Genomic DNA, 24589 nt, shown 5'->3' with positions numbered 1-24589 from the left:
TGGGGTAAAAACTCTGGATTGGGGTAGCCTCATACTTTCTGTAAAGCTTTTATCGCTAGCCGACGATTACGTCAGAGCCAGTCGCTTCCGAAAGCAATCCGAAGATAGCCGAGAAAATCCTGGCCTGCGTGCGCGCGCTCTTTACCTCGAGGCCATGCTTTTCCGAACTTAAGTTGGCGGGAATTTTCTTTTCCCGCCAAAAGCTATGGATGCCAAAGTATAAATACATGTATATATATATATTCTAGCAGATAAGAAAACTCTTTTAGATAGCGAGCAATTTCGCTGTTTAAGATTATAGCTTTTTTTTTGCTAAGCCTAGTTTTTAAACGACGTAACATACTCTATTACTGCCGAGTTTTATAACGAGTTAACTCTAGTTCCATCTGCCTGACCATGTTATCTTTCTTACTTTTGGGAAAAGTTTTTAAATGACTGTTAGGCTTAGCAAATCTTGTACTCAATTTTCAGGACTGGTGATTTTGGTGGTTATTTCCGTGGTTATACGAGCGTAACTTTTGAAGCCCAAAGGGACACCGAAGTCCTTAAAGCCTACCTATTGGTACATCATCCCCTTAACGGAGGTTTTTTTTTAGGGACAGACAACAGCGGCTTATCAACTCAATCAATAATTATTTCAAAAGGAAATTGACTGTTTCTTATTACCTAGTTTTCGCGCCAAATTAATTGACACGTTTTTCCATTTCCGGTTGTGATAATTTTTTGGCGGGAAATAATTTCATTCCCTGCGCGCGCCCGGTTTACCCGCCAATTCTTTTTTTTTTTTTTTTTTTGAGACTGGCACGTGTTATTTTCTAATTAACCCTAGTATCCTTATCTCGATGTTATGGCGGGAAAACAAAGAAGCGCGAAATAATTCTAACCGACAAGGGAGACGAGATCAAAAAGACAAAAAACAAAACGGAACTTAACTAACCGGAAAATAATTTTAGAACAAAATTAGGCCCGAAAAATTATCTCATTGGGCCTAAAAATTTGCTCAAATTAGGCCTAAAATATATCAAATTAGGCCTAAAAATGTATCAAATTAGGCCTAAAAATGTATCAAATTAGGCCTAAAAATGTATCAAATTAGGCCTAAAAATTTGCTCAAATTAGGCCTAATTATAATTAATTGATGGAATGCGATTAATTTTGAAAACGGGTAAGTTAAAGCAATTAGGCAGGCTTAACGAACTTTACGGAAATTAAATTCAGAACGAAATTATTTATTTAATGTTTGCTCTTAAATATTCTTGAATATTTTTCCTGTATTTTTAAACGATGGGCTCCCAAAATCCAATTAATATTCTTTTCTAGCCATGCGAAAAATTCTCTTTCAAGGGGTCGAATCCACCCCTACCCCCATCACTAGCTCTTGAAGAAAAATCTTTTCCCGCGCCTTATCTTTGACTTAATTTGCATACGGCTTCAATTATTTTTAGGGGAAAGGCTTAGGTAGTAAAGTTCTCCCTTAGGAAAACCTCCATCGTATTAAATTTCCCCCTCAATTTCCAAACGAATTTCAAATTCGAGGGTTTTCAGGGTAAAAATTGAAAAATCGTTTGAAAAATTTGAATAACTTTTCCGATATTTAAATTTTTCTCGCTATGCACTTCAATTAGTCCCAAGGTTTTCTGATTTTTCGAGTGCCAGTTTAATTCATCCAACATTTCAATTCCCCAAATACGGATGGACCTTTTTATTTCATTTAAAATCAGCTCGGATTACAATATTTGAATTTGAATTTAATATACTTTGAAGCTGCAACCTGAAATTACTTCGTAACTGAATTGAAAAGGCCCATGACGAAATTAGAAGTGGTTAATTTTTTTATTTTAATATGGTACTAAGATTAAAGAAACTTAAACGATTATATTAACACTGTTGATGTTGAAATTAAAATAGCTCGTGATCCAAATAGAAAAGGTCTATTTAATGTCGTTTGAAAGCAATTATTCCAGTGAAAATTTTCGATTTGAAATTCCTTATTAGTCAAATTAGGCGTTTGCAATTATTTATGAGGCTAGTTAAACTAACCACCAGTTTTATGACGTATCCTCGGAACAGATAAAAATTTGAACGTAATTAGGAATAAAAATTTTATCTAATAGCTAAAGCTTCTTAAATTTAGAGCCGATTTTTACTATAAAAATTTTTTATTTCTAAATTTTATTATCGTATAGAAAGAAACTAATGATGGATTTATTTTATGATCCAAACTAAGTTGGAGGTAAATTTTAAGTACTTTAGCTACCAATATCATTTTAAAGTTAACACCGAATAACCTTTTTTAATGCCACCATAAGTTTATAAGACGTCTTCCGTAAGTTTGTCACTGGTTACAAACTGGAGCTTGTCACCGAGTGACGTAGGTGAATTAAACTTCATAGATTATCGTGAAGCGACGTCTGGTGGTGAGGCTCTGCCAAAGGCCTAGTAGATAGAGTGCAAAACCGCGTGTAGTCAATTCTCGCTCTCAGTAAGTCTCAAAGTCTAGAATTACGAAACTTATGAAACATATCTTATAAACTTATGATACCACTTAAAAGAATTTGCAAAAAATTACACCCAAGGCTACAATATAACTCAAAGGTATAATTTCCCAAATTCTACAAGGTTACTTTGGTTTTGCTGTTTCGGATCCAGCGGAAACTGCAGGCAACCGTGTTTATTCCGGAAGTTTATCTTGTAAACTAAAAAATAAGGTGATGCGTTTCGAGATGCGAGTCGGTATTATTTACCTTCCGTTACCTGCGGGGTAATTTAACAAATACCACCGTAAATTAACGATTTATATATCCTTCCATAATTTTACAATGATAAATTACCAAAAATTACCGCCCGATCGGTTTTTTATTTTTACCAAAATTGTAATCAGTAATTTCGTCTGCTAAGAAAGCATAGATTCCATTTTAAATATCTTTATCATTACCGCAATTCTCAGATTTAGTGAACCGAGTAAAATCATCTAAAAATTGAGTTGCTTTCTATCTACAACTTTCGATTGAAAGATGTACAGACATAAAAAATACCTGGCGTAAAATTTGGCAGTTAAAAAACTTGTGTGTGGCCAATTCCCGGGAGTCCGGGACTGGCGGGCTAAAAGTCATTGGAAAAGAAGAACGATTTTTAAGCGCGAGACGAATTTGGCGGGAGATTAGACACGTGGTTGCTCTGTATTTAATCCTTATATATATTCCGCGCGTTTTTGACCCTAGTGAATTTTCCTTTCGTATAGTATGAACCAATTAGATTCGCTATTGACATATTGCTAAGCCTTTTCAGGCGGTTAGGCCGAAATTATGAAAAACAGATTTAAAACGAAAGTTTTAAAGGTTGCGGTCGTCGAATAGAAATTTATACCCCAACTTCACCTGCCCAGTAAGGTCTAACGCGTAATTAACTTAATTATTTATCTTCCTTAATACCGTAGATAAATATTTAGTTCCCGTTTGAAAATGCGCCCGTTTTTGTTATAATCAAGGTTTATCAACTGAATAATTTTCCCCTTTTCCAAAATATTACTAAAATGGGTATGTTTTTCCCCAAAATATTGCTACTTTCCCAAATTATTGCTAATTAGCTTGTTTATTGTCACATTTCTCTATACAATATTGTTATTTTACTCATTTCTAACCTAAAAAGAGGCGCACCTTTATAGCCACTCGTGTTTGAAATAGTTATTGTTTTATATTATCTTCATTTAAGTGTTTAAAGTGTATAGTTGATATTTTTGTCGTGGAAACCGCGACATTTTTTATAACTATTCAAGGTTAAATGTACCCTAAATTTGCCTCTTAACAACTGTCCCCTATAGCTAATCTATTGTTCTCATATAGTCGAAATCGAAGGTCTTGTAATAACTAGATATACCTTCTTTTTTATCTCGGGGGTATCAATTCCGAGTTCGGATAGAGAAGAATGTTAAAAGCAACTATTAGTTGTTAAATATATTCGTCCGTGCATGGTGGGGCCCAATCCCTTCTCAAAGAGGTATATAATATTATCAGAAGGAGATAATAGAAGAAGGATGACACTCTGTATCCTCTTAATACACCCTTTCGACGAGTCTAAGAGGGGAAGACGCGGGAATAAAACTCTGCCTTCCATCTCGCTTTTTAGCGCCTGCGCTGTAGGTGTTTTGGAACTGAGAGTGCGCTAACATGGCACTGGAGCAACCCCCTTGTATCTTCCATTACTAAAGGTTGCCTACCCTCCTTTTCCCGTCGAAAGGGTGTATACTTTGGTTATGTAGCAAGATTCTTCCCAGGCTCATGCGCCTTGGCAAATAGTTAAGCGCTAATAGAGTAAAGATGAGGGAACTACTTATCGCGTATGTGATTTGGTTTAGTAACCTTGCTCCAAATGTAAAATAATCTTGGGAAGAATCATGTTACAATTGCCCCTCTTTGTGTTGTGGTACACTTTACTCGTGATATACTTCTGATATTATATATATTTTTATGGAAATATAAAATATTGCTTTAGATGTATTTAAAGCGTAGATACACGTCCATACCCTGTTCTTGACAGCTCTTCTAACAACTTGATTAGGTTGTCAAGAAATATCGGGAGGAGTGTTGCTTTCAAATATGGTGTTTTTAAAATATCTTACCCCCAGGATTTTTCATTTTTTTTTTCTTTTCTTGATCTGGGTTGCTTTCTTTTTTTCTTATTTAAAAAAAGAAAAAAAAGGACCCAACACGAATTTTTTCCCCACCTCTTATATTCTTTGTCCCCAATTTTTATTTATTTTAACATACGTTAGTTGGGGAAAAAAATATGTATTTAATGTGTAGTTATGAGCCTTTGCATAGGCCTAACCAACGTGTTCTTGTCTGTAAAGAGATGGTGGTAGTTAAAGAATGACTAGCCAGAATTGACTACACTCGGTCTTGCTGTCTATCTTCCTACAACAAGTGATGTCTAATTTATTAGGGAGAAGGTATAAGATGCCTAAGTATTCGCGCGCCATAGTCCCAGTCCCCCTTTCAAAATACAAGGAAGGACGTAAAAGGAGGCCGGGCTATTTCGCCTCTCCTCAGTCGGAAAATACGTAATTTCCGTCATTCGCGTTGCGCTGACGTGAGTTTTCAAGAACCTGTGAGATGCTGGTTGTAATTTAAAGGCGGTGATTATCTCCGGACCTACTATACGTTTGGACTGGAGATAAAGCTGGAAATGTGGCGAATTTGTACCTTCTCCCTAATAAACTAGGTATCACTTCTTGCTTTCTATTTATACTCTGTACTAAGCCTTTGACAGCAGCGTCTCACCAGACGTCTGGACCAAAGGTTAACCCGCACTTTATTTTAATCCTATATTGGCCTTCGTTAAATTCAATTTCGTTGATGAAGACGAAACAATTGCCTAATTCATTAATAAAATAATTAATAAAAAACTATATAATTAAGGTCAATTTATATGAATATTTTAAACAATCGCTAATGATATATTTCAGCGTCCCTTTAACGTAACTTAGAAGTAACGAAGTATCTATTAATAAAATGTTATCATCGAAGCGAGACGAGGTCGCGTCAAATACCCAAAAATTATGACGATGGTAATATTTTCTTTCCCTTGTATGTTATGTAATTGGTAAAATTTTAATTAGATATTTGGACTTTTAATTTTTTTTACGTTTCCTATATTAGCTGACAAAAGAAGACTGATGAATCGATCAGTTCCCTTACTCGACGATGCGTGGAAAGCTCTATTAACTAACGTTCATTTTTCTATCATTTCGTAATTAGTCATTGGTTAATTACCCTGGCGACCATTTTTATTACTTCCCACTTTTCCTATTTTCTATTGTTTCGCGCCAGATCGACCCACGGTTATTTCTTTTAACCAATTATATGCCTACCTTGTTTGTCCGCTTAGCTATTGTTATTTCGTTATTATTAGGCTTAGCTACTAAGCCTTGGCAGGTTTTTATCTAATTTACATATTTAACAATGTACTAATACCTCTATACTTTGTTTTTGGTTCTCAAATGAAAACGTTGGGGTTATTTACAAGGTTAACTGCTCAATGACGATAATTTTAGAAGAACAAATAACCATTTTAATAGACAGTTTGTATTTGTGAAATCAACTTAACTGACTGATGAGTATATCTAATGAACCCTTTGACCTACGAAGCCGAAACATCGATCTTAAGTATTAGATTCTCAACAAAGTGTTTTTAATCCACGTCCATCTTGGAAAATGGCGGATAGATTAATTGCAAAACCTTACGTTCACCCTAAATATTATACTATACGGGGTGTTTCTGATAAGTCTGTCATAAATTAAGGGCCGCAAATAGGACAGAGAAAAAAAAACTTTAATTTATAAAAATTGGTGAACTTTTTACTAAATTATGGTAAATTTGTACAGGGTGTTTCTGGTAAGTTTGTCATAAATTAGGGGGGATGTTCTTTGGGGGAATTTAGGTCGAAAATGTAACTGTTTCAAGTTAAGATTTGAGTATTTTATAGAAGACCCCTTGAATTTAATTAAGAAACTGAAAGACAATGATTTCTAATGTAATTAAGGGGTCATCCCTAAAACACTCAAAATCATAACTTGAAAATAGTGGCCCGGACGAACAATCCATTTAATTTATGCCAGACTTTTCAAAAACACCCTGTACAAATTTACCTTAATTTAATCAAAAGTTCACCAATTTTTATAAATTAAATTTTTTTTATTTTTCTCTGTCCTATTTACGGCCGTATAATTATTTAACCTAATTTTTGAGATAAAATCGTGAAAATGTTTTTGTTATTAAATTTGTAAGAATCAAAATCTTTCCATGAAATTTCCAGTTACGAGCGGAAGAAAAAGAAAATGTTTTTTAACTTTAATCTTTTACCGCCAATAAATGATGTAATTTCTTGGTATATTTTGCCGTCCAAGGTTTAAAATTGAAAAGAAACCTATCAAATTTCAATCTACTCAAATAATAGTCATGAATATTGTATATCCAAGTAAAAGAGTGTTACGTTGATTGGCAGCGGCGTATTTCTCGCATTATATAAATTTCCCACTATATTCACGTTTTCGCCAGAATTATAAAAAATCTCGCGCACGAATCTGTCATTTTGAAATTTAAAAATTTCTCATCGTGACGAAGGTGTATGAATACCACGTGATATTTTCTTTAACCTCTTGCCAGTTTGTCTATCAAATACTCTAATAAATAGTGATCGCGTAGTTCTATAAAAATTAAAAACAAGGTGGTTAAAGGTTTGTTGTGGATAGTCAAAGTTATCTTTTGATATTTTGCTTGATTACTTCAGGGTTACCACTGTCATGAAAAACATGGAAAAGTCAGGGAGTTTCAAAATGGACCAAAAACGTCAGGGAAAAGTCAGGGAATTTTTTTGTATTTCAACAAAGTCATGGAATTTGATTGAAGTTGCTAAAATATTTGCGATTCAACCTAGCAGCCATGGGTATCGTTCTAAACGCCATTTTAGCGACATCAGTTTGACAAGATACCAACGTCGCGAAGTTCGCTTCTCAATGTTTTAGGTTAAATATTTATAAAATGCGATTTAAACGATATTGTTTACTTATATTACAGTACTCCTTCTTATATTTAGAACAATAACAGTTGAATCTAAAAACTTCAGGGAAAAGTCAGAAAATTTTAATCTGAAAATTTCGTTGCAACCCTAGTAGTAACTTGTACTTGAGTTCTGATTGTTGTAATCCGAAGTTTTAGATATAGGGACTTTGCAGTAATACGTCACTCTAGCTTCTACTCATGCTAGTAAAGGTACCTAGAGGGGGGGTCGAAAGAGGGGCTGAAATAGCTTCTACTCCGAAAAAAAGGATACCAGAATGGCGACAGGGGATGGAACTATGCCCGAATTGCTATATCCTTTTTGTTGGAAAGGAAAGAAATAGGGCTATCACATTATCAAAAGATTTCTGTATACTTCTTAAAAATCAGAGTTATGATATTTCTAAACTGAGATGTCATTATAGGATTGGGATGGACAGAATTAATTACTTGGTCCCTGATTGTCGTAATCCCAAGTATTAAGTATCTTTGGAAAGTAAAGAAATGGGGCTATCACTTACTCAAAGGATATACAAGAGTCCTAAAAATTGAAAGTGGAGTTTTCGTAAGGATTCGGATGGAGAAACTTAACTTATCTTCTGTTATTTACAATTTTCACAGATTTCCCTGATTTTTTTCCCTTTTAAATTTTTTTCCCTGATATTTCCTAATAACATTCCCTGTTTTACAAGTTCGTTTGAACCCCTTAAAAATATAGTAATTGAAATACTAAAAATCCAACGCTTGAACAAGCGCGACACATCGCGGAGAAGAAGAAAATATATATTTCTATAATCATTCAACATCAATATGATCCCAGGCAAATAGAGAAATCATATTTCAGGCTTAGGAAATGTAAGCCTAACCATCAATAGCATCTCGATAAATACCGATTTAAATAATACACCAAGAATTGCTTGACTGGTAGAGCGAAACCCTGGCTTTTTCTGGCCCATGATACCCCGGAATATTCCTGAACGGAGAGGACGCGCATTATGAAAAGGAGATTCTTTTGACTATTTAGGGAGCGTAATTCTCTCAAATATTCCTTTCCCATTCGTTTATAACACTGCAGCCTATACACTCCTAAACTGCTCCCTTTTTCACACCCGGTTAAACTTTTGGGCGCCGGTCATTTAGGCCCAACGATTGAGTGGTTCAGTATATGTATATCGTCAATGCAGAATCTCGCGCGTTTGCTCGTATCCCGCGCTTTTCTCGCGCGCAATTTAAGCCCGGTAAGAGCTCGCGCTCACTCGGGATTGGTCGGAAAATGCATCTATGACGTTGTATATTAAACTCCACCCCTCTCCGGGACTATATATGGAAATTGGGATTTGAGATACGGACAATAGATTCGAGGAAGCGAAATCGAATCAAAATTCAAAATGGGAAAACCGTTTTGGAAATTGGTACCCGCTATATACCTTTAATGTGGCTGTACTATATAGCTGCCTGAATTTAATCAATTGACTCATGAAAATTGAACTGTATTTAACCGCTCTTACAACGTAGGAAACGTATTTCGCAATTGCATTTGAAAATAGGCGTTGGACGTTAAATTTTAAATACAAAATGAACAAGAAAATGTTTGTTTATATTTAAAGGGTTTACTTCTAATATATGTACTCGTAAATATATCATTCGCCATAGACGTGACCTTTGAACTCAAATATAGAGTGGTACTGAGCAGGGAGGAGCTACGGGGACGTGACTCCGTGACGTCAATATACATAGTTTACAGGCATGGTGGATTCCTACCATTAACACAAGGAGACCAAGCGACTTAGAGTGTAAAATAGCAGACGATTTTTCACTCTAAGTTGCCTGGTTTCCTTGTGCAAATGGTATGAATTCTCCTTGCGTGTAAACTATGTATTGGTAGTCTAAATTGCATTTGCGACTTCCAATATGGTCGCCAAAACCGAGGTAAAAGATAGGAAGGTGCACTGACGTCACGAGAAGGTTCGTCGTAGCAGACTTTGATCTCATATCGCTCAAATATCTCGGCTCGTAGATCAAATTATTTTTAATAGATTCTTTTAAAATGAATTGAATTAAAAATAATTAAGTAATTTCATCGAATTGTAAGCCATTTTTGGTCGGGATGCGAACGCGACATTCCTGTTAGAAATGAAATGCATTGTTGAAGTGCGAATATTACTTGCCAGTTGACAAGTTCATTTATATTCGAGAGAAGCTCTCGTTCCCCCCGTTAAACTGTGCTTTATTTAATCGTATAAGTGGTTATTGCGGACTTACAGCTATTTATATTGGGGGTCCTTGTACTATTCTATACACCGCGCGTTCTCTGATATATACTAAATGAATGGAATTTATACGCCGGCCGGGTTAGGGGATATATGGACGGCAGATGGTCCTTACAACATATTTTATGGTAATCGACCATGTATTATAAGCTTTCACCGTTATCGCCCTGTTAAATTTGCATATAAACTTACGAGTCTTCGCCGCAGCCACCGTGCATGATTTTAATTAAGATACTACAATTATTATATAAGGTTAGTTTCTTCTTGTACTTGTAATCAATTCTATACATTTACCTGAGAAAGTGTATTCTTTGTTTGTTAACTATGTTTGTATGTATGCATATATGTTTTTCTCTATGAGCAAAATCACAATTCTTTACCGAATTTGACGAAACTGCGTGGTTTTTCACAGTCTCACTTTCTGTTATTTGCCTTTGCTAAAAGCAGAAGTAAGATATGGGACTAGAAGTATCGAGGTAACCAAATTCTTCACTTGGCGAAAGTGAATATTCTTGATAACACACCAACTGTTGGCCCTCTGGTAGCGGTTTCTGAATTTTCCCTCCAAAACGTGAGACGCTCGTGGCGGTAGACGGCCGAACTAGATTCAAGCTCAAGCGTCCGTGTTCCGCGGCTTTAGGTTGAGGGGAAGGGGGTAGGAAATTATTTTGGAACTCGACCAATTTTTTTCTCTCTAGTGTAGGCGCGATGAAAGCGGCATAAAATTCTCAAAAATTTGTTCACTAGTGCCAGGATCGATTACCAGTGCTAGAGCACTTTACTTATCTTACTTCTGCTAAAAGTATACGCGTAAAGAGTACGCGCTTAATAATATGTGTAATAAAAGGGAGGGAATAACTTCTGGTTTTTCCGCGTAAGAAGTCCCTTTGTATATGGAACCATTTCGGGTTTTTTTGAGGGAGCCTATTTTTCCACTCACTTAGGGTCACCCTGTCAGAAAAAGCGGGAACCTAAACTAACATAGGGCGCAAATAGATCCAGTCACGCGTAAGAATATCAACTGGAGTGTGACGGCGCGAACTCGATATCCGCGTCCCTGGACCGCCAATGATCCCGACGCCGGGAAGAGAAAAAGAGTCCCCGAAAAAAGAACAACATTGATACGGTACCACCGCCGCTCTATAACAGAAGTCAAAGTGGTTATAGAGCTTAAGCCTAACTTTCCCATTGTTTGACCTCTATCACCGAACCCCCCCCATCTAAGACTCTTTCTACCGTAACACTATGTCCGGTTGCTATGTATCTGTACCAACTATATTTAATCATAGTATATATTTTTTTTCATGAGCTGAACTTATTATGTCTCCAAGAAGGACCCGAGGATTTTAGTCTTGGTTCGCACTTGCAATTGCATTGAAGTTGGCACAAAAGTTTGTTTTGTCAAAATCAATAAGTTTACACCCTAAAAATATTACTTTAATCCGCGGCCATCTTGAAAAATGACGGACAGAAATGTAAACAATTACCCTTCTTAAGGAATAATGTTTGAAGTTACCAGTTTTGTTAATATTTAGTAGGGATGTACGGATACCATATCGGTATCGGCACCGATACTTGGGGTTTCCCTATAGTATCGGTATCGGCACCGATACTCGGGGTTTCCCGAAAGTATCGGATCGATTGGTTTAATACGATACTAAACCGATACTCCTTTAAAATGCGTTATAATGCGCTACATGACATTTTTAGGTCTTTCAGTAATGTACTGATGGTGATAATATCTCATTTCTATGAATGTCAATAAGGCGTGATATTATTTTGGAAGTACCTCTAAACATTGCACTTGGTAGTATAATTCGTGAAATTACTCTATAATTATTTCCTAGTATTTTTAATACATATGTAAATGTCCAGAGTACTACTAAAAATATCGGTATCGGTTAAAGTATCGGGTTTTGGATCATTGTGAGTTAATATCGGTATCGGTTGAAGTATCAGGTTTTGGATCAAGTGAGTTAATATCGGTATCGGTTCATGTTTGAATCGGTATCGGGTTAAGCCTGGTATCGGCCATCTCTAATATTTAGTAGACATAGTTTTCAGACTAGAAGTATTGATACCATTTACACTGCAGGCGGACAGGCTACTTCTCGGGCAAAGTGCGGTGGACCAAGTAGCCTGGCCTCCTGCAGTGTAAATGGTGTCAATTCTCCTTGTCTGAAAACAATGAATACTGTAGATTGGCCTGTTGAGTTTTCGGCGAGGTTGAACACGCCGCCATATTTTAAAATGGCTGCTCGATAAGTAGCAGGTTCGAATAAAACCCAAATGAAGCGATACCTCTTATAAAATGGTATACAAAAGCTTGATTCCACAAGGAAAGAGAGATCAAACTTGACTATAAGGGAAGCGCATTCTACGTATCATGACAAAAGCGACACTCAGAAAATCCCCCCTTAAAATATAATACACTTTAAAAGCAAGCCAAAAATCGCTCCTAGTACAATGTCCCGCAACTTACACGGCAGTTTATTTAGTCAAAAAGGGGACCCCGGGACTCTGCTTTGGGTCCCTTTTACCCAAAAAATAGACCGCGTGGTCTAGTAAAAAAAAAGTTCAATTTTCCGAAAATTTTCATTTGTGATGATTTATACTATCGAAAAGTAAGGATTGGGAGAAATTTTGTCAAAAGCGTTTTTCTGCTTCTATGAACTCAAAATCGCTGCAGCGGACAAGTCTTTGATATGCAGTACCAAGAAAATACTCCTGGTTAAAGTATTTTATAATACAGGCGCCACTTTTAATAATGGAAAGTCAACCTTTTATAATAATAATAAAAATAGATGTGAAAATCTGTGAATATCGAATTATAAACTTCACACTTTTTACCAAGTGTCTACTTGAAAGATATATACCAGAGAGAATAAAATATAGCAATAGGAGTAGACGCTCAACAGAGCTGTAATACATTTTTCGTTTCATAATTGTTTTACGGAGGACTCCTTAAATTTAATTACGAAATTGAAAGACAATACTAATGTAATTAAGTAAAACAACTCAAACATAACGGTTCCTGTTAGGGCAAAATGTCATAGAAGATACGAGCAGGGATAGATTTAATTTTAGAAGTAGGAATGGAGAACGGTTAATATTTACTTCAGTCCGATTCATCCCAGTGTAGAGCCCCTCCCTCCAACACGTAACGAAAATATTAAATTATCTTATTGGCTCACTTAAACTACGTTTTGATGACGTTGCTGACGGGGACGGCGAAAAATACGTAATTTATTTCTACCTCTGTCGCTATGACCCGCCTCTTCTTTCATACCCCTCCGTCCCGTGGAAGGGGGTCCGGGACTTTGACGCGCGCCCACATTACTCTGTCCTCCATTCCTACTTCTAAAATTAGATCTATCCCTGAAGTTACATTTTCGATTTAAAATCACCCATAGAACTCAATATACTTCGGACCTACCAGCCTTTTTGCAGTATACTCTGTATATAAGTTTGAAAATTCAGGCTAGAAAGAATATTACATTAAAAATAAGGATCGCGTTACATTATACACGTTTAAGTACCGGTTCACCCATCATCAAAAACGATGTAACTAGATGAAGTTGAGTAGGTACCTAGTAGCAATTGAGATAATATTTAATACCCCATTTGTACAACGCTATTAAAGCGTAAACATAAAAAATAATCTACTACGTCCCTATTCCCAAATGTTCTCATTTATTTAAAATCATTTTTTCTGGCGCAATTAAATTAAATAGCCATGGCCATTCCGTTTAAAACCAGTGTGAGATACTTGTAGGGACCCTTGATAACTGCGCGGGTGCTCGGTGGAGCGCTCTGATTGGCTAATAAACGGACATGTCGCGGAGATTCTGGGAGAACAATAACCGAGCTAGCTCAGGCGGGTTTCGACCATTAAGGAGTAACTAATGATTTTTACCGCCACTTTCCTATACTAACGGCACCTTTAGCCTTCTACCGTACTAATTTTCTAAGTGAGATGCTGATAGGTTCCGAGGAAATTTTTCCAAACCTAGGAGTATAAAAATTATCAGACGACTCGATCGGTTTTTCAGAGCAGTTCAGAGCACCCCCCGAGCAGATAAGAACGTTATCCGTAATGCTTTAATACTTACTCCCCTTCTCCTTGACTTTAGTCCCAACTACCACTAGAGCTACTCCGGTGCATACATTCGCTGTACGACTCGAGTGTAACTACCCCATAAACTTTTATTTTTTATTTACCTTTTTTTTCCTGAACGAGTTTGCGAAAAAGTCTTAATCGCAGTTTTAAAAAGTTTTAGTTAGTAGCAGATGAACAAATCTTTATTACTATCAGAAGTGAGATGAGACCAGAAGTACTGAGCTAACCAAATTCTTCACTCGGCGAAAGTGAATATTCTTGATAACACAAGAACGGTTGGCCCTCTAGTAGCGGTTTCTGAATTTTCCCTCCTAAACGTGAGACGCTCGCGGTGGTAGACGGCCGAACTAGATTCAAGGAGTCGCGTCCGTGTTCCGCGGCTTTAGGTTGAGGGGAAGGGGGTAGGAAATGTTTTCGGAACTCGACCAATTTTTTTCTCAGTAGTGTAGGCACGTGGGAAGCGGCATAAAATCCTCAAATTTGTTCACTAGTGCCAGGATCTATTACCAATGCTAGAGCCCTTCACTTCTAGTCTCATCTCACTTCTGTTACTATATATTACCTCGTTTTTACCCCCATACTGTTCATTGGCTCTCATGCCTTCCTTACCCACAGAATTTCTAAAAAAAAAAAAAAATTAAGAACCACAAAAGGATAGTTAAGAACACTTTGGGAATTGTAATTAGACCCATAATTAATGTACGATTTAAAATATACACTTACGAAATCAAATAACATCTGACTTTTCTTTTCGATGTAGATATTTACTACAAATTAAGAAATATTGACTTTCTCGGGTTTTATTGAACAACTGAAACCAAAACTAGAATCGAATATTGATTGAACATCCGAATCTAAAAACAAAAGACAATAACGCGTCCCTCTTTTCTCCTTCCATTAAAACTCGCGCGCCCACCATTCATCCCTTCCCGGCATCCCTCGTGCCATACCGAAAATGGGTAATAGAAATCAAAAGGGTCTAAAAAGGAAATTACTATAAACGGTCAAACTAATTATAGCAATTAACGGGCTGGTAATTGGTTCTTATTCCCGCCTGGCCATGCACCCGACCCAACCCTAAGCCTTTGCGTTGGAGGAAAGCGAATCATCTCTTTCCCGCGCGCGCCAAACCAAGGATGGGAGGTCAGTCAGGGAGAAAGAGGGGTTATATCCTTTCAACGAGGTAGTCCGGAAAAGACCAGAGATCCGCTAGCGGGCGCTGAGACTAAACCCAGAGAGAAAAGGGTTAAGGGACGTATAGAATAAGACCAAGGCTTACCACCACCACCACCGCGTCTTCCTTCTCTATTTCAAAGAATTCGTCCCTAATTAATTACCCCAAACTAGCTCTATCCCATGATTTAATTTGTGGAGGCGATAACTTTGGGGATTAGAAAAGCCTGCCTAGCTTCTAGCCTGAATCGGGCCTTGGTTCCTTGTCAAATAATGAATTAGGTTAGGCTTAACTGCCTTGGTTACGCGTACTTTTCGTTATAATTCAGGAGGTATTAATTAGGTCGCCATGAACGCGAAAGTAACGTTTCTTTTGTTCTTCAATGGATCTATAAATCCTAAAGGGGCACGCGATACAAAATTACTGCACGAGTAAGGTAGGGTTATGATTCTCAAGGTCATTCTAAATTTAATTTCAGAACTCGGTGTTCAAAACTTGGCGCGAGTGGGGGAGTTAATGTGTATTCCCCCAAGTCAACGCGCGCGATAGCTGATGGCCCAGACGTTTCTTCTAGTCCTCTATAGAACTAAAGTCCATGATTTTTCGTATGGGTAACGTACGTAATGAAGCAAAGGGACACACACGACTTACGAGCTTCTTCCTAGCTTTGATTATTCGTATTTTTCTTGTTAATAAAGGCAAGGTTTAACAGAGTGTTTTGATTTTTAAGTCTCGAAGAGAGTAAGGCATTAACTTAATTAACCGTGAATGCGCGAACCGTTTTAATCTTGACACCCCCGAAATTTCCCGATCTCTTATCATCGTCATTAACTAATTCTCTTTTACGGGCCTGGTTTTATCGGGTACGCAGCACACCCTTGGTCTTTTGTGGGAGGACAGGCACTCTTTCAATGTTTAATTTATTAAGACATTAATTATTAAGATGGCCCGTAATGATAAGCGCCGTGTTAATGGCAAGCGATTAACGACGTTTACTCGAGTACTGTACAGTTCGGGTTTGGGTTTATAATTTTGGATTGATTCAAATGGGTTTACGGAACTATAGTAGTTGGCCAAAATAGACCTTCAAATATTATTTACAAAGGCTTAGAAGATTCAATGGATTTACGGTTGGAGTAGGCTAAAATAGACCTGTGAAATCTTGAAATACAATGGTTTTACGGTAGAGTTAGTACCACGGGTTTATGGTAGTAGGCCCAAATAGATCTGTAAATGTTATTTACAAAAGCCTAAGCAAAACAATTGATTTCAAAATGGCTAAGCCTTATTTAAACTACACCTCTTAACGATTTATTCCCATCTGATAAACCTATCATTGATTAAGAAATTAGTCCTAAAATAATATATTTTGTTTTTAAATATCGCTAAACCTAACTGTTCCTAAATAGGGGTTAAAGAAAAGGTTTCTATTGGACGACCCCCGGCGTCGGTAAAGATGCCGAAACGGGGCGAGAGAAGATGGGTATGTTCTCCTATAAAATCCAATAAAGAAATAGAAAGCTCGTTTGAAGCATCCAGTTGGAAAAATGAATGGAAGAAGCTGAGATCGGTAGCTGCCATCTTGGGAGGGAAGAAGGGATGAGGATGGAGGAGGAGCGGAGAGAAGAAAAGAGAGCAAAAGGGGGTGAAAATCATTTTCTTCTCAGTCACTTTTTTTTTCGCTGTTCTCTCCTTCTTGCGTTCTGGAGAAAAAAGGCGCGAAATTCAGTTCGTTTTATTTCCTATAGAGAAAATCGTCTTCCGTGTAATATAACGGAAGAGTTCGCACTCGCATTAGGCCTAAATTGATCTTAACCAACTGGAAGTTAAGCCTAATTCGATTCTTCTACTCTTCGCGCCTTCTTTCTCGCAAAATGTACATCCACAACTCCTCTACAGTATTGAGGCTAATATTGCTAAGCCTATTTCAAACTATTTGTTATTGACAAACAGTTATGAAATGCTCTAGAATTTGAATGTTTTAAGCATATTTATTAGTATCATTAAGCCTATTTCGAAAGTTAAAAATGCGAGAACGAAATTGGTTTTAGATTTAGTTTTCTCTTTTAACTTTAAAATTCGAAATGCGACCAAGTCTTAACAGTCGAATTGCCCGATAAACGGCGTCATAGAAAAACGGTGTAAAAATATGAGTTTCGCAGCTAGGGTAACGGGGTTTTAAAAAAAAACCGGGAGGGGGACGTCGAGCAATTTCCCGATTCCATCCCCTTCTTTTCCTCCATTTTGGAAAATACGGAGTATTTCCGGTTTAAATAGACGACGTTTTCATATAGAAAAGAAGACGACGACGACGACTTGAAAGGGTCGCCGAGCGAACGGAATTTAAAGAAGTTTTTTAAGCCTTTGTCAATTCACTCTAAAATATTTCTCTCTAAATGTATAAAGCGTGTTCTTTCTTACGACCGACCGTATTACTCAATCAATTTTTAAAGCTTGCTCTTTAATATATTGTTTTAAATTTACTTTAAATCTATTTTAAAGGCTTAACGAATGTTCATTTAACAATTCGCAATTTCACGTGTTTTTTTTTTTTTAACAAATAAACGGAGCAAAAAAAAATAACAAAACACGTGAAATTGCGAATTGTTAAAGCGCGCGGAATTTCAAAATAAATATATTCACGAATAAGTGTTTCCTTAGCAAGAGAAGATTCATTGATTTGTGAAAATTAACCCATGGAGAAACTTCATTATTATGTAGATTAAGTATAATTCAGGCGTTCCTCTCTCTATTTCCCGGCAAATCTATCAGAATATTTGGTTAACAAAAAGAACTAAAGCTATCAGATTGCGCAAAAGCTATCATTTATAATACTAGCTATCCCCGGATAAGGCATGGAATAGCCTTAAGCGGATCACCCCAAAAAGCGCGCGATCCTAGACCGGACCCTGCAAAAAAAGTCTGATATGGCAAATAGATAAAAACCCTAGGACGCTCGCGCGGACATTTTTATCAGGAGCGTCACCTATACGTCATCAAAGTACAATACGGCTAAGCCTAACTATCTCGGGACTGTAACTTTAAATCAACTTTCTCGTATTGAACTCTCAGAGTGAGATATACTCAATAATAAAAGCGGCGAGCAACGGGCAAATCTATTATAACCTCACCAGTTATCTTTATAATATCCCGAAAACCTAACCAAGGCCCAAGTTTCCCACCCTGGGTGCACTGCCTACTTCCTTCTAGCATCATAAATGTTTAGGGTTAGCGAACCAAGGCCTAGCCCTTCTATTTTTTGCTGGGGGGGTAACTCGTAGAGAGAGACTGGTGTTTTTATATATCACCATCTATCGGGATATACAGCGTTTCTGATTTTATTATGACCCCCGTAAGGGGCCAATTGTACCCCCTCGCCCTCAATAATTCCTAAATTCGGTGGGGAATCATGAGGGATTTGAAGTTGGTTAGATGCGTAGGCCTTGGCAAGACGGATGGATTGAACTAGGGATTGTAATAATAAAAGCGTTAACGCGTGCCCTCTGTTGATTAAAATAAGCGATTAAAATGTGGCATTACATACACCCTATCAGAACACTAGAGGAACCCCCCTACAGTCAAATGTGTCACGTGTCACTGTCAAATCGTGTGGGTGAGGCAGCCGAGGCTTAGAAAATGATTATTATCGATGTAATACTAAGCCTTTGTCTGGTTAGGTTTTTAAATAACTGACTTGAAATGTTCAATTTATTTCTCTATTTCATGTCACGTTGTCACTCTTATTGATTTTTTCATTAAATCAACAACTTCGGTGACGTCACCAAACGAGCTTCTATCATATCTGTTTGACGTCACGTGGTGATCTTTAAGGAATACCCGCCCACTCCTCGAAGCATCATTAATAGAAACGGGGAGGAAAACTTAATCACCTATCATAGACTTACGTTTTTATAATAATAATAATAATATATTTAAATTAAGTTTAATCTTTTAGCGTTTAAACTTAATTACTTCATCCCATTTCAAATATGCTGAAAATATTTCAAATTTGAATAACAATAGGAGTACGGGGTGAATTCAAACACTCTTTGAAAAGCGGGCAGTTAAAGTCAATTTGAATTCGAAAATGACTCTATCCTGCAGATTCCTTTTCAAGATACGAGCGGGCTACATCCAAAATTACAATAGCTTTCCTACGATGGTGTTATTTATAAACCTTATTTTGGAGAGTAGAGAAGGGGGGGGTCTTGCTTCCTTTGTTGTTGGGGAATTGGCTATTATAAGGCAAACTGGATTAATTTCCTAATATGAGAAAATCCCATTGAGTTCCGAGCTATAGTCTATTATTGAAAGATTTAGAACTCGCGTCGCTGATTTTTCCAAGTACATTTCGCGGGTTCTTATATACTAAGTTACAGTCTTGAAAGGGATTGAAACAGTCCTAGAAAAACTTGTTAATATTCCTTGCAATAAGTCCTTTCTAAGGTTTTAACTGAAATTTGTTAAGTTTTGTTCGTATTGCAAAGTTTGGGTTTGGGTGTACAGCAGGGTAAACATTTTTACAGGCGCCCGTAGAAATAACATTAAGGGGTTTGCCCCTGTGAGTTGGCTTCACCAAATTTCTAAAATAGACAGAAAAATGTTTTTCCATTGAAGGATCGATCAAAGAAATTTAATTTCTTATATGAAAAATAGGATAATTATACGTTATTTCGAAGTTGAATTTAGGATTGAATTTTTCTAATGATTTTAACTAAGATTGGACTGAAATGCGAACTTGTCTATTGGCGAATCGGGTCACCAAATCGAGGGTCACGTGTCTAGGCGTTGAGTTTAGCGCGTGCTCCGAGATTCCCTTTTGTAATTTCCCGCTCTGGCAGAACGGGAACGACGATTGAGCTTGAGTCGCTGCTATTCGACGAGGTGTCGATGGAACCCGGCCGCTCACTGCCTTAATATGCTAATAGGTTCTGGTGCCTGCATCGTCCTATATCCCGCTCTCTAATCTGAACGATTATGGTAATAGCTCGGGGGACCGACTGACTATCCTCCAGCGCCATTAAAGACCGATCTTTCCCCTTCGATATAATTCTCCCACCAATATACGCGCGTTACTCTTGTTATAACCAGAAGTGAGATGAGACCAGAAGTACTGAGCTAACCAAATTCTTCACTCGGCAAAAGTGAATATTCTTGATAACACAAGAACGGTTGGCCCTCTAGTAGCGGTTTCTGAATTTTCCCTCCAAAACGTGAGACGCTCGCGGTGGTAGACGGCCGAACTAGATTCAAGCACCCGCGTCCGTGTTCGGCCGCTTTAGGTTGAGGGGAAGGGGGTTGGAAATGTTTTTGGAACTCGACCAATTTTTTTCTCTCTAGTTTTAGCGCGATGGAAGCGGCATAAAATCCTCAAATTTGTTCACTAGTGCCAGGATCTACTACCAATGCTAGAGCCCTTCACTTCTAGTCTCATCTCACTTCTGCTATAACTAACCATTTATTAACTTAGAGGAGAAAATCTATAGAAAATTTCGTGTTACTTAAATTTATAGTAGAAAAGCCCGTTGCGGAAAATATATTTGGAAATTCCTTAAGCCTTTGTTTTTGATTTTTAAATTGCGCGTGGTCTAACAATTGTTACGTTAATGTCACGTGATTAGTGAATATATATGTATATATATGCAGGGCGTTTCTGGAAGGTATGTCAGAAATTAAGGGGGATGATGTTCTTTCGGTGGTTTTGAGTCGAAAATGTTCCATGACATTTTACCCTAAGGGACACCGTTTTCGAGTTATGATTTGAGTGTTTTAAGGAAGACTCCTTAATTAAATTAGAAATCATTGTCTTTCAGTTTCTTAATCAATATAAGGGGTCATCCGTTAAATACTCCAATTTTAACTTGAAAACAATGGCCCTTGTGGCAAAATGGAGATAGAAATTACATCTTCGACTGAATTAATCGCCCAAAGAGCATATTCCCCTTAATTTATGGCAGACTTATCAGAAACACCCTGTATATATATAGAGTACATATTAACGAATCGCAGCGCGTACAATTTATCTTAATTTAATGAGAGCTAGAAAGGAAACTTATTTTTGTTACAAAAGAAACAGGTTGACTTCTCACTCAGTTTTCTCACCCATTGCAATGTTGGCAAAAATGAAAGAAACTAATTGATCGAGCTGTTGTTACAGGGATTGGTTTCCGGTTCAACCCATGAGGAATTATACGAGGGGCAGATCACGTTCTTGTTTAAATTAACGACTTATTATTAAATTCAATTTAATCAAATGTCTACATTGATTAAATCTTAATTGCAATTTTGGAGTGTTTAGTTACAATGAATGTTTAATCAAGTTAAATGACGATTATATCCTGATCTAACCATTGTACCCTAATATCTTGTAGTGAATTGCCCCTCGCAACATTATAGTTGATCCACAGCCTTTAAAATGAATTATCTCGAGGTCAAAAAGGCGAAAATGCGCGAAGCAGCACGCGATTTTCGATTACGTCAAAGAAAATAAAAAGATCCCAAATTATTTTTTTCTTTTTTCTAAATGTTCTTGTTCATGGAAGAAGAAAAATTCCTAAAATAGACCAGATCAAATCAATCGTGAAGATAATTGGTCAATTTTCACAATTCGATTTCAGGGGGAGAAAAATATAGGCATTTTTTTTTAAAGTAGGGAAACCTCTCTTGCCAAGTTGTATCTCTAAACTATTCCGGTCACGTAAAGTTCACGCGAACAAAATTTTTAGGTGATGTTATTATTAATCTTGAAAAATAATGGTTGGAGATTATTTAGGAAAGGAAATAAGCTTAAATCGTTGTGTTCATTTAGATTTCGGACCATCCACGCCTGGTTTTTAGCCAGAGAGAAAAGCATAATAATTTAGAGAGGGAGGGCGGTAATTGTTAAAATGAAATTACGGAAATTTTTATATTTTTCTACAATCCACGTTTTGTTAGTTTTTGGTTCATAAAATAAATAGCTTGAATACCAAGTATTTATAGAAGGTTTTTCTGTTAAGTCTGCCATAATAAATTAAGGGGATGTTCTTTGGTCGATTTTGAATCGAAAGTGCAACTTCTATCTCCATTTTGTCGTCCGGACCACTGTTTTCAAGTTAATATTGTACAAATTATTTTACGAATGACCCCATAAATTTAGTTACGAAACTGAAAGACAATGATTTCTAATTTAATTAAGGGACCATTCCTAAAACACTCAAATGTTAAAATCGCCCATAATTTATGGCAGACTTATCAGAAACACAATGTTAATTAAATATTCACATTATTATTGTGTTTATTTAAAATCTATTTTGGTAAAATAGTTAATGAACATTAAATATAAGCAAATTGTTCCGGGGTCTTCTAATTATATTTATGTTTAATATTCAGATTATGAGTCCTGTATGTTATTTAAAATTAAATAGGGTTGGTTAGTAATTAGGAATAGTAACAACTTTCGCATTAAAATTGTTAACACTAAATTATAAGCAAATTGCGCTACTGAGTTTTAATCAAGAATTCTATTGGTGTTATATCCGTTTAGTTTTCCCCCTGAAAACTCCTGGTCTTGAATAAAAAGTATTATGTTGTCAAGCTAATAGCTTCCTAAATGCCCCCCTATTCCCCCCACTCTAGCACGGAATATTCTAATTACCAGCCAAGGGGAAGGACATTTGTAAAGATAAAGAATTACCAAATAGAATTCAAATAACAGAAAGTGGAGTGCCGTGGAAAGCCTAGTTGATTGTGCACCAACGAAAATAGATAAATGCCTCAAAACAAGATTTGGCTATTTTAGTCGGAGAGAAATTAAAAATGACATCTATATAAATCAAAGTCCTGACTGACTGAATGATAATCAACGCCCAGCCCAAACCGCTTGCCCTAGAAGGCTGAAAATTTGCAGGAACGTTACTCATAAGTAGTAGGCACGTACTAAAAAAGATTTTTCCAATCCTCCGCCATCTTAATAAATGGCGCCCAGAAATGTAAAAAATCTTCTCTATGCAACGAAGTCCGCGCGTTTCAAACGATTTCACAAATATTTAGTACACTGGCTGAATGGTCTTTCGGGATCGATTTGTTGCCCTCTTTTTCAATGGCGGTCAGAAATTTAAAAACCCTTCTTTATGGAATAATGTTCGCATGAAAAGTAATGAAAAATGTCCCGACGGGCTGATGGGCAACGCCGAGTGCCTTCGCTCCTCCTATGGGTGCTACAAAAATATTAGTCATCAGTAAAATCTACCCATTCTTTATAAGATTTTGATGGAAGTTCTTATTACACGCGAGCGACGCCGCGGGTATATAATATTAATGTAAATCGCTGATTGGTCGACCAAAGAAGCTGAAGAAACAAATAATAATAATTCGTCCTAAACATCATTCTTAAGGCCTAGCTCACTTACTGCATATTTCGATTTATTTTCTGGCCTATTATTACTTCATAATGATTAATTTCTGTTAATACCAAGACACTTATTGATGTTATAAGTAGATTGTATTTAACTCTTATCGTATCTTTATTTAAAAAAGCGGTAGCGAGTTATTAGGGCAATCCCGGCGCGTCCAAAATCCATAAAACTGTTGAAAAAGCTCCGGACGCTTTGAATTTCGTTTTTGATAAGACAAGGCTTAGCTTTTGATGAAAAAAAAATAATAATAATAAAATAAAATGGGAGAAAATGCTTCTAGGAAATAGCTAGGGCCGTTACGTTAAGCGCAAATGATTTTTAATTAGCCATTAAGTTTTTACCGTGGAGTGGGATGTGGGGAAGAAAAAGGGGTGCTAACTTGGCTGACTGCTTGTGTTGTACTTTTTCCAACACCCTCTTATCACCCTAATCGCTCTAACGACTTTTTCTCTGCACTGCCATCCCCTCCCCTCCCCTCTCTCTTAGCGCCAAAATCATTCCCCGGCGGTTTATTGGGTAAGCCACGCCTTCTAAAAACCAAAGGGATGCTGGAATGAACTCCATTTCTTCTTTTAATTAAAATTAGTCTTAATGGTTAGGGTATGGTTTCACTTTGTATTAATGGGAGATTAACGTTTGTGTGTGTCACAAAGTCATCAAGACATTCCAAAAGATACTTTTAAAGTTCGGGATGACTTGCGTTTTTGCTTTAAGCCTAGTTTTGAATCGTATTAAGCCCAACTTTTATTTCCTTCAGTAAGCCTAGTTTTTCATGTTAGACATGACTCGCAGTTTTCTATTGCTAAGCCTAGTTGTGAAGATGGAGTGACTCGCAATTTTAGGTACGTCCCTACGCCTAATTCACATCCAACTTACATTTGACCTTCACTTTAAAAAAAACCATGATGTAAGAGGGAATGTGGTGGACTAATAAAGTAATTCGCGTCACCTTGGGGGCGAAAGGAGGCTCGTGCGGTTTACTGATTACGTTAATTGTCATTTTTTGGGGCGTCTAACCGTTGCAGTGTTGGCTGGGGCCTATTTTTGAACAACTCTTTTTAGGCCCGAACGA

At 37.0% G+C, this 24589-nt stretch overlaps 1 long non-coding RNA gene across 1 annotated transcript in view; it reads left to right on the top strand.

The window, feature by feature from the left end:
* Positions 1-24589, top strand: part of LOC149623254 (uncharacterized) — a 76124-nt gene that overhangs the window by 27340 nt on the left and 24195 nt on the right. The gene's annotated exons all lie outside the window — the stretch shown is intronic.

Source organism: Phalangium opilio, unplaced genomic scaffold (genome assembly GCF_054372755.1).
Source record: "Phalangium opilio isolate 3A_F unplaced genomic scaffold, DU_Popi_V2 ptg000113l_1, whole genome shotgun sequence".
In the NCBI taxonomy this organism is placed as follows: Eukaryota; Metazoa; Arthropoda; class Arachnida; order Opiliones; family Phalangiidae; genus Phalangium; species Phalangium opilio.
Note: the sequence above shows the minus strand (reverse complement) of the source record. Positions and strands in the feature narration are given on the sequence as shown.